The 14,476-nt window shown below is 36.7% G+C and overlaps 1 pseudogene; it reads left to right on the top strand.

Annotated features, from left to right (window-relative positions):
* The first annotated feature begins 429 nt into the window (after nt 1-429).
* LOC132946750 (uncharacterized) lies at nt 430-1,579 on the top strand (annotated as a pseudogene).
* The last annotated feature ends 12,897 nt before the right edge of the window (nt 1,580-14,476 follow it).

Raw genomic sequence — 14,476 nt, 5'->3', positions numbered from 1 at the left:
TCCCTCGAGGAAATTATATTTTATCTGAATTAGGTTTTTTAAAACGCTCTTGTAGACATTTTAGAGATAAATGTACATTAATTATTTTATATAATTCGTAAATCCGATATAATTTTAACACAAATGAAAAGTCTAAACAAGATTCAAAATAATATTATTAGGTGTTTATGTTTTCAATTTTATGTATATATAGAGACCCTCTTTCTGTCAATAACGTTACATTAAGTTATTTAATATGCAAACGGACATGTATGTGCGTTATAGTGCCTTTATTTAAAGGCGTCCGTGCTTATTCATATAGGATTATTAGAATTAACGATATTATAATAATAATAGTGTACAACACTACAATCCTTGTCGAGAGCATAGAGGCGCGCTTATATTTTAGTTCTTGGTGGATCTATAAAGGCATCTACTTGAACTTCTACAATGCAGTGCTGCGATAGTGGAGATGTTACGAGGATAAAAAGTAAAACGAAAATAGGATCCGGACGAATATTCACAAATAATGAAAACGCTATGTCGATAATTAGTGCAAAAATGAAAATTTAAATATTGTGGGAAATGGGAAATAACTCAGAGCCATTTTTTTGTACAACACTGCAATACCTATGATCCAATATAACCCATGTCCCTATACTTACTGACCAAAACTAATAGCTAAATCAGAACGGGAAGAATAAAAATAAAATAACGTCAGATTTTAGTTGCAACTTGTAGGCCACGTGATTGCAGCACATATAATAAGTATATTTGCATTTATTAATAGTCCATGGACATTATACATAATATACTGGCTATATTTCATGACGAATATATTGTATCGTTTACTTTATTGAAGTGAACTTAAGCTTTGGAAAAAAATAATGTAACATTAAGCATTTTTGAAAAAGTAATTACTAATTTTAAAGGCCTGTTTTTAAATTTTTCTTAAAATAAATGAATAAATCTATTGCATGAATATTTTTTTATTAAAAGTTTACTTGATCTTTTTAATTACATTTTATAGGTACGTGAATTGCTTTTTATAGTTAATGTATTTTGTATTTTAAGACAATTTTTGAAATTATTTCGCAAATTCCTGATTTACACTCTATTGTTATTGTTTATGTTGTACAATGCATGAACGAATAAGGCAAACTATCGAGTAGAAACGCTGGTTTTGGATATCAGGGAATATCCAGCTCATGGACATACTGCACAAGGACGACGAGAGGACATTTTTCGGCGGGCTGTCGGACCAGGACGCCGGGCGGCTACCAAGCCACCACCCCCGCAGGGGTTCTCGTCGAGCCGCGACGACGGCACGAGGTGCACTACAACAAGCGTCCGATCCAAGCCGACAGTTCTCTGGACGGAGCGAGTGGAGGATGCTCTGGTGCTCGACGGCGATTAATATGGCGTGCAGCGGCGACAGCAGCAGCCTGCACGGGATCAGGATCCGTCAAGCAGAGGACGAGTCTGGAAATCAGCCTTTGCCGGAGGACCACCACCACGGAAATGCCACCCGCCTCTGCGAAACCGGCCCGAGTGTTCGTTCTGGGGTCCGGCAGGCGGTCGGCTGGGCGGTTCGGACTAGAAAGCTTCCAGCCGCAGATCGAGGTGCGGCCCGTGCGTGCCGGACCCGGTGATGGTGACATGAGGAGGAGGAGGAACTTTTTGACGTGACGATGAAACTGAATGGAGGTAAGAAGTTGACGGAGGTGGCAGTTCCAAGAAGCGCGACATGGCTTATTCAAGAATTCCGGCGAGCATATTATTTGGAAGCTCGCCGGTCAATCGTTGGTAGGTATGCTGAAATTGTAATTTTATAAAAATTATTAACAATTTTGACGATTTTTCGACATATTGTTATATGGCATAAGTCGTAATAAGTCGTAATACACTCTTAGTTCATAAATATGCTTAAAACTTACGTTATAATATATTATGTTGTCTGTTTGGTAGTTGGTAGTGTAGGTAATATTTGATTCGGAGCTTGGACATGGGTTAGGCTGATCTATAAATGCTTTTGTCGGATTTTGATGTAATGTATACATTTTATGTGTTGTTTATTTTCGCACTTCTTTTGGAACTGTCACGTCTCTATTCTTACCCCGTTCAGTTTCACCGTCACTCCGTTTGTTCCTCCTCAACTTCGACTCTGTTGTCACCATCTCCCGGTCCCGGCACCTGCAACTCTGGCACGCGCACCTCGACACCCGCAGCAGGCTTTCTAGTCCCCCGTTCGCCCGGCCGCTTGCCCGCCCCGACCGTAGCAGAACGAACACCTTCCTCGCTCACGGGCGGGCCGGTTTCCCGGACGCGGGCAGCATTTCCGTGGCATCATGCCTTCGGCAGTCCTCCGGCGGCGGCTGATCTCCAAACTCGTCCTCGCTGATCCTGATCCTCTTCTGCGGCTGCTGCAAGTGCCACCGCTACACGCCATATTTTTTTTTATCCATCTCTGCCGTCGAGCTCGCATCTTCCTCCTCCTCCTCCGCCGCCGCCGCCGGCCGTTCGGCCGCATATTACGTTGTAGTACACCAACCCTAAGCCGTCGCCGTGGCCCAACGAGAACGTGGCCCGGTCACCGCAGAGGAGGCCGACCGCGTTCCCTCGGGATCGGCCCCTTGGCGTCCAGGTCCGACAGCCCGCCGCTAGTCCTCTCTTTGTCCTCGGTGCAGTATGTCTCGTTATTGTATAGGCGCCATTCCAGTCAGGCGCCACTCCAGTTCCTGGACATTCCCCGAGGATTCTATCTAACTTAACCAGCGTTTCTCTCTAAGTTCGTCCGGTATTGCTTTGTGAATAATTAATTTTAAAAACTTAAATATAAATAAACAAATCTTGTTACTATGGTCCAAGATATTATTATTATTTATAACATTATGTCATTATTTAATATTATATTATTTCGTTTTTAGCATTTAAAACGGAAAAGTTGTTTATTCAATTATAGCCAAATGACTATATATATTTGTGTATGTATACGATATTAATGTTATACTTGCCTAATAAGTTATAAGTTTCAACTAATATCTGCATATAATTTATATGATAATGAACAACGGATATAGATTATGAATATAAGCTCAACTAAGGAGACTGGAGTAGTGAAGTGGACTCTCAAAAGTTTACCCATAGCCCCCCTCCCTCCAAAATAAATTATTCTCTGAACTCACATGATATTAAAATAATATATGAATAAATAAAAAATGTAATTTACTTGAAATTTTTTGTCATTACCTAAATATAAATACAAAGTTTTTGATTGACAGACCCCCAAACCCCCCGAGTTGGCGAAGAGTTTTAACCGATGTCGGAAGCTGCAGTGGTCTTTTGGTCTGGTCGTCGGTCTCGAGCCGATTGGTGTGTGGTAAGGAGGTCTGGTGATAAGGAATTGTGATAAGGTTAGGACCACCACCTTAGGTTCGACGTGGTAGCCCGGGTTATGCCACCGGAAATTCGTAAAAAAAACATATAGCCACCGCGATTTTTTTGGTGTTTAGCAGGTCAGTCATTTGGTTGAGGTAATCAAATAGCCACTTTCTTATTTTGGTAATTCATAATATTTAATGTAGCATACAAATACTGCTACTGTTACTATATAATATATATTAATAAATAAATCGATCCTCATCAAGTCATATAGTATACATGTATAGGTTAGTTATTAATTTGATTTTATGCTCATGATTAAACATACCTATAGTATAGTAGACTGGACTCGAGCTAGGATATTTTATTATATAATTAATATTTATACATTTATTATTTATTATAATATATACATGTACCTACGTACAGACCGAGTAGGCAAAAGGAAAAAAAAAGGCAGTCAAATACGATAGTATAATAATAACGCAGTTTATTAAATCGAAAAAAAAAACATGTAAATCTATCAATAAAAAAATCGAACTTTTCGACACATGTATTTACGCCTGTATATATAGTAAAACTCGACTTTTCTAAAAAATTATCGATAAACACGCGCGACGGTGGCACTAGGTTTGCACGTTATCCCCGCCGGGAACAAAGTACGGCCACGCGCGGCCTGTAAATTTAGCGGGGAACGCGAATAAGGTATCCGAGCGAGGACTCGGGAAGTCCTCACAGTGGGTAAAGATGAGAAATCTGAAGAAATGTTGATATCTTCATACATAAACTAAATTATTTATATTAATAGATTAATAAATAAACTAATCTATATAAATATTAGGTTAATGTTTACTCTTTACTGGATGCCCTGTATATATTTTCTGCAGGTTCATCGTTCAACTATTACCTATGTACACAGTTTTTCAAGTCAACGCACTATATGCACTATTGGTTAGGTCGTATAGTTTTTTAGTACCTTGTCCTGTGCTCAGTTTTTCTAGGAGTTTATGACTCTCTTTTTTATGTAAATATATATATGTACAGGACGCCCAATTAAAAAATTATCAAACGCTAAACAAATATACAGAAATACTTATAATTTAAAAATAACGACTTTAAGTTTTAAATTTGAAATATTTGGTTAGTGTTTGCTTTTTACTGGACGCCCTGCATATATTTTGTGTAGGTTAAATTGTGTACGTGGTTCTTCAAGTCAACGCACCACTATTTGTCAGGTCGTATAGTTTATTCAGTACCCTGCACTTGGTACCTATGTGGTCCAGAGCACGATTTAGCCAAGACTTACATTTTTAAGTGTATATAATAATATATATTTATACAGAACGCTCAATAAAGAGATGGTCAAACTTTAAATAAATATATAACTTTCATTTAAACTTTTCTTTCAAATTGTCAATTTTAAAATATTTGGTTAACGTTTGCTTTGCTCTTTACTGGACGCCCTGTACATATGTTTAGTAGGTCTCACGTACCTATACGTGGTTCTACATGTAACCACACTACCACAAATCACAATATATTATGCACTTGGTAAAGTCGCAAGGGGAATATAATATGTATACATTATTGATGCGTGGAAAATGGAAGCCCGAATTACTTCCGGTACAACATTTGTAAACGACATTGTGTTGACACATTATGCTTATATCTTGTAATTTTTTTTTTAAAATTTTATTTCAATAAATGTCAGTGGAGCTCCGAAGCATCGGCCCGTCTAGAAGATCCAGTTGCCGTTATCCTTCGGGCTTCCGGTAAATGATTTAATCACACTGATGTTTCAACTTACATACGAGTAAATCTTTGTTGTTTTTTTTTGTCTTTGGTACTGCGTAAACGACTATTGTCAATTATTGTCATTATCGGACTTTGTGAAAATGGGCCTACGAATTGAACGGTCGTCTGAAGTAAAGCAAATTGTATTTTTACAATTTGTATAAATGAATCATTATAGTTACGAGTACTTACTAAATGTACTAACAGTGTATTTAAATTATCAAAAACTTACATAACAATTAATTTGATGGAAATAAACAAAATATTAGTACTAAATAAATGTCAGTTCAATCTTTTCATACCTACCCATGTATAGGGCGAATGCCGAACAGTAATAATTATGTAAGTCAACGACCAGCGTGTCTCAACGTCTCAGAAGTCAGCTAGTTAAATATCTCAAAAAGTATTAGGTAGTATAGTACAGTAAGTTGAATTAATTTTTGCCGAAAACATTGTATTTGAAAACGTTATCGTGTGTATAAAATATTAAAATATAATCAAATACGTTAAATGTACCCACGAATAATATTTTTAAATTACAAAATTGTTTACAATACTTATTGTCATAACTCATAAGTAATAACTAATATACATGTGTGTGTTTGAGTTATCTTAGACAGCAATAAATAATTTTGTGATTTTACAAAATTTCAATGCAACGTACATATATAATCTCAATAAGTGTACCTATTTATTTTAAGGAGCAAAAGTTAGCTAATAGTTGTAGAATTTCAAAGTTAGTGTAATATATCGATATTTATTTTTATATTAATATTAATCTACCTATTATTCTGTTGAAATAAATAAAAATTCAAATACACTATTAATACGAAAAAAAGAAACAATATTTTAACCACATCATTTTTATTTTTTTTTTGAGCCGAAAGAAGTTTTACACAAAATTGTTTGAATTAATGATGACATAATATATAAAAAAAAACTTATTTCTGGTGAGCCAAAGGATAAGTAGTTTGACGCAAAATGGTCTGAATTAATGGTAATAAGTATATAAAAAAAATTTATGTTTTTTGAGCCGAAAGATAAGGTTTGACGCAAAATGGTCAGAGAATTTAACAATTTTGAACATGAAAAAAATATTAATATAAAAAAAAAAAAAACACCAGACAAGACACAAAAGCAGGGGGATTGATACGTGATGGCGAGGTGCGTGCATATGCAAAGGCCACTGGTCACCTCCATACGTTTTCGCGGCCGGTCCCTAAGGCGGACGAGTGCAGTGATCGCTGGCGCGTTTGCTCGCGGGTGACGACCATCGTGACGGCGGGCTGGACCCGACTGCGAAGGCCGCGGGAGCGACATTGGACGACGATTGACGGCGAGCGGCTAGTGCGCGATGTCATGCGCGTCGACGATGCGCAGATGCTGAAGACGGCTGTTGTGACGGCGACGACGGAGACACCAAAGCACTGAGCGAGCGAAGACAGCTATTTGGGGCTGTGGAATCAGCGGTGACCGGAGGCGCGGCCAGGCCGGTGGAATTGCCACTGGATGAAAAGGGGAGAGAATCGGCAGACCACAGCGCAACGCACCGCGGTCCTGATCCACCCCGTGATTTTCGTCCTGGCTTTCCGACTCGGCCGGCGGGACCACCACTGGACGAAAAGGGGAGAGAACCGTCGGACCACGCCACAACGCACCATGGTCCTGATCCACTCCGTGATTTTCGTCCTGGAGTCCCGAGACTTGGCCGACGGGATGACCGCAGGCCGAAAAGGGGAGAGAATCCGCGGACCGCACCGCAACGCAGCGCGGTCCTGATCCTCTCCGTGATTTTCGTCCTGGGGTCCCGTCGGCACAGTGTCTGCCGCGCCGATGGCCCCTCCGCCGTGGAGTCGCCGCACCGCCGAATCCTGAAACATGATCAGTTTCTGCGGGTCGGGCGATGCAGCGACGTCCGTGTTCCCATAGCTTACCTTAGCTCTATCGCTCACCCATCGTGCTCTGAGATCTCCGCCGCTGCCGTCACGAGTCGCCTTCGTGCAAGTTGCAGCTGTCGTCGAAGTACCGCCGGGGCGGTATCGTTGCCTACGATGGTCTAGCTAGCCGTCGTGTGTCGTCGTCGTCGTCGTCGTCGTCCGTCCGTCGCTCCTCTCACGACCTACGCTGCTGGGCCATCGCCGAGCAGCCACAGATGGTCTCGCGTGTCGGCAACCGCGAGCTCGCGACGCCATCGACCACGACCTCGTCTTTCCGCGGGTGACCGGAAAACGTACTGGGTGACTTACCGCCGTACACCGTAAAGTGCTCTGTCACGTATCAAATCCCCCACGTTGCCGCCGTCTTGTCTGGTGTTCTTCGGTCCGAGGAGGAGGGAGGGGTGGACTGCGGCTTCACTCTCCTCGGAAGCATCCGCACAGCATCAGGCGTGTGACCCGCCTTACACCCTTCCACGTGGTGGCCACTATTCGCCTTGCGCGTCCACGTGGAGGTGTGGGGTCCGCTGGTTTCGGTGCTTCCGATTCAGGTATCCTGTCCAGTCCATTTCCGTCCCTCTCTTTGCCCTCGGCCGGTGTCTCTATCATCTGTTCCGGAACTTTAACTGTCTCTGCGTCTCCGCTGGCCATAGCCTCCGATGAGTCTTCGTCGCAGACAGCTTCAACAATCTCACCCAAAAGGGTGTTCACGACGTCGTCTGGGTCTTCTTTGTCAACGATATCCTCTGGAACTTCCTTTTCGTCCAAAGGCTCTTGATTGTTATCGTTTTCAATATTTTCGTCGTAATCCAAATGTTGCCCTTCGTCGACTTTGACGCAGACAGCTTCGACTATCTCACCCAAAAGGGTGTTCACGACATCATCTAAAGCTGGGTCTTTCGCGTCGTTGATGTCCTCTGGGACTTGATCTTCATCGATATGCTCTTGATTTTCGTCGACGAAAAATTCGTCAATAAGCCTGTTAATCATCTCCCTCAGGATTGCGTCTATATCGATCTCCGTCGTGGCCATGTTATTTTATTTACAGTGTTTTTTTTCGGTATAGTATGGAACAAGTATCTAATACTGTTGGAGACAAAATTGTAAGTGAGTTATAAAAAACAATTTCGGTCGAAGCAGTCACCGAAAAATACAAACATTGCCCAGACGACGGTTACGACGTCGTTTATTGCTAGCCAGCGTGAGTACGACCGCGTCGTTTATTTAACGGCTCATTTTCCCAAACATCATTATTATCGATACGTACTTATGCCTACGGGTAGATTACCTATAATATAGTATTATTTTAACGAGGATTCGTCTTTCGAATTGTATTTGTGCTCGTCTTATACTTTTAGGTGAAGTCTTTTACATTCACTGGGCGGAACGATAAATGTATCAATTGTTTTACAAAGACGTGTTTTTTTTTGAGTACGTGCGTACACGTTTTATAGTAGTTCGGACTTCGAGTTTTTGGCCGGTTTCTAATAGCATTTGCATTTAATTGGTACTTTTAAAAGGTGTCAATAATATATTCTTTGTTGTCATTGCTGGTTTTTTCGAACCTATCGATTATCTGCAGTTAGAGAACTTGGATAGTTATTAAAAATTTCGTGTGGTATTTATTATTTTTCATGTTTAAATATCTTAATTTATAAATCTAAGAAATGGATCCTAGGTTTGCCGATATTATTTTTCTTCATATCATTATGTCCGTTTGTGCGGTTATCAACAATGTGTATACTAATTAGTCCTTTAAGTATTGTTACGCGAACACCCAAAAACAATACACCAATTATACCATAATAATTACGCATATAATAATAATATATTATTTATTTAGCAAACAAATAATTACAATACAATATATTATTATAGTAAAATAAATTGTAGTGATATAACAACTCTCCTTTAAGCTATAACTATAGTGTGTGTTGGTGGGTATAATATAAGTCTGAGTGAAGTACAACACTATATAGTTTTATGCTAAGCGATATTTACAAAAATAAAAATGTTTATCAATCGAAAATATTGTTAAGCCTAATGTTATTATGTATAATAATTAATTTCTTTCTTTCATATTTATATTTTAACATAATTTAACATCAATAAAATATATTAGTTTTTATCTTTAAATATAAAAATACAAAGTTCTTCGTAAATATACATTTTTTTTCTGATAATATTTTCTATACATCTTCAGACTTCTCTAAGTTCTTCGTAAAAATACCTTTTTTTTCTGATATTTATAATATTACAAAACAGAGACCTGGGGGACCGCCCATCGAATTTTTTCATTGGTAGTCTCTTACGCTAGTTCGAAAAATCGTCAGAGGAGCGCCCTCGGGTTTCTGCTTTATATAGTTAGAGATTATTATTATCATTATATTGATGGCGATATTGTTTGCACTATAGGTCGATCGGTTTATAGTATATAAATGATTGTATGTAGGGTATATATTATTGTATATGGGTATAATGTATATAGGGGCTCGATCATTTCGGTTCACGCAATTTTTTTTTCACCGTAAACACGCCACCGCCGGACCCCGCATAACTATTGTCGGGTGTTTTAATATTGCACACGTGTACGTTGTATATACGCTCACCCGAGTTTTACGGCTGGCCCGATAAAAACACTCTGGACACATACGTAAACGCGTTTATATCGTATTCGCGTGTGCCCTCGATTATATTTCGCTTTTAAATCGAACTTGCGGGTTCGGGTCATATACGGCGAGAAACCAAATTTTTCGTCGTAAAATTCTAAATCGAAAACGGTTTTATTCGCTCTCGCGGCTCCGCTGTATTCGGCCGCCGCGCCGCCTCCAAAGAGGTACACGTCTCTCGCAAACTTTTATCACACCGAGCACGGCGAGAGGCGGCTGTTTATGTGTATACCGTCGTATACTCTACTCGCTACTGCCGCCAATTTTAGCTGAAAAGACCTAGAGTATTGACAACATTAAAGTTAGTTAACGTTGTCCGATTTTAAATCTAAAAAAAAATTTGAACTCACCAGAAAATTGTCTATAGATCTTACGAATCACTTTGTAAAAACTAAATTTTATATCATTGTGAACTGTAATTATTGAAAACTTGAAAATATCAACTTTTTCGAATCTTAATTAAAATTAAAATTATTATTAAAAACGGAAAATGTTTGGTACGATCTACAGACATTTTTCTGCTGAATTCAAATATTTATTCAGAATCAAAATCAGACAACGTTAACTAACTTAAATTTTGTCGAAACAATAAGTAATTTTTTTGTAAAATTCGTGTAGTGAAATTGATAATATGATTATCGAATTATTGACATGTGCATGCGCGTACGAGAGAGGATATCCGCATTTAATTTCACTCACACAAATAATAATTTACAACTAACACATGATCCCGGGCGGCTATGACATGATTAGAAATTGCGATATCTCCCGAGATAATAAATATAATATCATAAATCTGTTTTTTTTTTTTTTTTAATAGACTCACAGAGACAAGGATTACATATATTTTATTTTTATTAAATTTTTTAGTAAAAAAGTTAAAAAAAAATATTTTTTTGTTTTACTATTTTTGAAACAATTGAAGATAGCCATTTTAGAGAGTTTATTTTTGTGACAATTTTGACTTTTCAACATTTCATTTTCATTAATCTCATGGTTTTTAATAATTTTTTTAGCTTATAGGTAAAACTGCAAAACTGCTTTTGTCCGAGCGGCGAGCCCCCCTCTACGACTAATGGATATATCTTCACGGCACACCCTGTATATTACTATATAGTTTATACGATTATAATATAATATTATTTTAATGTGTAATATCGTCCAGCGGCCAAATCGTCATTGCTCTCGCTGTCTCGAAAATGTTTTATACTTCATAATATCATAATATTTACGATTATTATTGTATTTAGCAAGATTTTTGTCATTAGTAGGGCTTTGAATTGAATGCATAAAAAACCTTTAAAAATACACCAAAGTACCTGTACTAAAAAATTATGATTTAAAAATCTATCAAGTGCAAAATAGGTATTTAAAATTTAAGTTATTGTTAATATTACGTTCGACGTTCGTACAACAATTAAACAACAGTCATAAAATCTGTGATAAAATGAATGAGTGCGATTGAATGCAACGGAGTATTAGAACATATAGGTGACGAAAAATAATTAGTTTCTTATTTTCTTTACTAGCTACATAATATAGTGGATATATTCAAACTATTCAAAAATATTCTGTTACTTGATATAATTGAATGACAATTTCAGTTTGAATAAGAAAAATAAAGGTTAAGTTAGGTTAGGCAGGGATTTTTCACCCCACATGGAATTTATATATTTCTTATATACACGTTTTCACGAATATAAAAGTATGTTATTCATATTTTTTTTGCAAAGATGATTATATTTGGGCGCTGCAGTGTACCTATTTAACTAATTTATTTTTTAAAAATGTTTAGGGGCTTATAGAATTATTCTTTATGATTACACCACTCTCCTCAAAAATGCATCTTTGCAGTGACGTGTGCGTCACTGTGCAGTGTTTACCTAGTGCATATATTAACATGTTGTGCGTCGTCGCATTCGTATAGACGACAGACGTATCACAGGCCTTTGATCCGCTCATGCACGCTAAATGTGTCAATTCAAAACAAACAAAAAAAAAATGCAAAAATTTAAAACCATCAACTGCCTAACCGATAGCATCGTATTATAGGCGATATTATATTATGTATAGTGACGGGGACAAAATACCACCGTGAAACACCCTATTTGACGTGCGACCGTGTGTGTTTCAAAACAATTTACTTGCTTACAGCACCTCATGTTTAGTGTATAAAATATGCATATAACTTATAAATATAATATAGTATTATAAATCTTTTATACGAATAACACGATGTAAATGTATTATGATATATTTTTATGTCAACATAATATAAAAAAAACACTTTAGCTTCAGTACCTACAGTCAGAATTGAGTATCAATAAACGAATAGGCATTTTATTGAAATGAATTCCACGCGATTCGAGCAATGATTTTCCTATTGATATCGATGAATAACAATTTGAAAATATAATTGGACGTTTTGTGCTCGCTCGTAGATGCGCTGCTATTTTATTATTATTTCAATTACTTCAAATTCGATTCGTCAGAATGCTATATAAGTTCTGAAGTACCTATCTATATTTATAGGTACAGGATAAGTATAATATTGCAGCTGCAGGTCACTATACACGTTTTTATCACCACTGAACATTGTTTAAAACAATGAGGACGACACTGCAGCTATATTGTCTTCTTATAATAATGTATGTAATGTTCTCTAATAGATTTGGTGAGTTATTTTAACAAAAGTTGTAATAAACTAACGCGTTACATAATATTGCTGGCACTTATATTCCACATTTATATATTTTACAGATTATATCAAACGTTTAGCTTTTCATTACACAGTTTATAGGTTAGGTTTTTAGGCATTAACCCGTTTCCATCGTCCTTGCTTTAACGATGTAGGCATGGACACACATGGATCACACAAAGGACGCAAATTAGGGCTAACTACGAATAAAAATATTTTGGCACACCACCCCTGACCTCGTTTAATCTCGACATTTCAAATCTATATATTATATAATTTGCACGCCGGTTACGTATGTACGTAATCATATTATATATATAATATGTTCGTCTATAATACTTATATGTTGGAAATACGGTCGTTCTGAATATTGTGTTACAACCTGTAATGAGACTTGATTAAAAATAAACCCTCCAACAAAATATTACGTTATAAGATAATATATCATCACCTTCGTATCATCGCCAAAGTTCCGTGGTTTGTTTCAATAAATAATAATAGGAACTGCCGAACTTTTTATTACTGATACACTGACCTAAGATTTTACTGAAAACTCAATTCCCGTTCAAACCATTTCATATCAAAAAGTCAAAATATTAAGGTTAGCATCAAGTTGAGGCGAGGTCCTCGAGTTAATATTATAATAATAAATATGTAATACATAATAATATATAATATAGTATGTGTATAGTTCTATGTTTTAAAAAAATTAAAATTTTTTTAAAAAAAAATTCCTGTATACGAACTATAGGTGCGGTCCCAATCAGTTCGGATAATCGAGGTTCTATTGTACCTACTGCAGTCTGGGAAACACGAAGTGTCGCATTGATGGTGGCAGTTTTCGTGGGGGTGGTATAGAGAATTTCCACCCCACTGGAAATTTATAATATTTTCCATTTCTATAAATTTTCTTGGACATAGAAGTATGTTTTTCGTATTTTGTTGTTTGGTATATAAACGAGGTTTTATTTGGGTGTTGTTTGATCTGCTTTTTATTTGTTTTTCAGTATTCTATATGGAGGCTTATAAAATTATTCTTTATAATATTACACCACCCTCGAAAAAAATCGTAAGTACGCTACTGACGACACGGGCTTATGAACAATATGAACTACGCAGTGTCATGTGTTATATTATTATATAAGTAATTACGCGTTTCTTTTTGTGACTTTTGTGAGACTTGTCAAAAAGCACCACTCCTCTATATACATGATGTCATAACAAATTTTACTCGACCTCGCTCTAATATAATATATTATTATATTAAATCATAAAACGTCCGATAGTTTTTCTTATTGCTCATTCGCCGTGCATTGTAAAAATCAAAGTTTCTAGTTTGATACGCTTTCCGGTGTAATGTACATGAAGTGTATGTACTATATATGCATAAACATATATAATAAATAATACCTCCCTCTCCATTGTCGGTGGTCGTTATCGGTTTATGACTGTAAAAATACGATTTTAAGCGAACAACGTTTACATCGTAAATAATTTAGATTTGTAAGACAAAATGCAATCTGCAGCTCAAGTATTTCGAAACAGCTGCAAATACGCTAAAATAAAATCTTGTATTTAATCGTTCTACGAATTCATATTATTATAATATAATTATAATGTAGACACAATCGCGACACATTAAAATTATTATTATTATTTGTAACTGTCATATACTTGATCTATACTTTATAAGTACATTATGTTTATTGCGCAGTAAGGATATATTTTTTTGTTAGTCTTAAATATTTTTACACAAGTCTTGGCAAAAAGACTCACTCATCGGCGATACTTTCATCTATCAATGTAACAGTATAGGTACCTAGTTAATTATAATAAGTACCTACATAGTGTGCGAATAATTAATTACAATAACAATAAAACTAATTTATCGATTTTTGTATGAAACGTGTTTCGTACCTGTGTACTTCCACGCAAATCGTCATCGTCGTGCTATAATATTACAAATACGAATTATTCTATTTGAAATAAAAATAGTTATAGTAACTACTAACTAGTAATAA

Source organism: Metopolophium dirhodum, chromosome 6 (assembly GCF_019925205.1).
Source record: "Metopolophium dirhodum isolate CAU chromosome 6, ASM1992520v1, whole genome shotgun sequence".
Taxonomy (NCBI): domain Eukaryota; kingdom Metazoa; phylum Arthropoda; class Insecta; order Hemiptera; family Aphididae; genus Metopolophium; species Metopolophium dirhodum.
The sequence above is the reverse complement of the archived record's forward strand: the minus strand, read 5'-3'. Positions and strand labels throughout refer to the sequence as shown.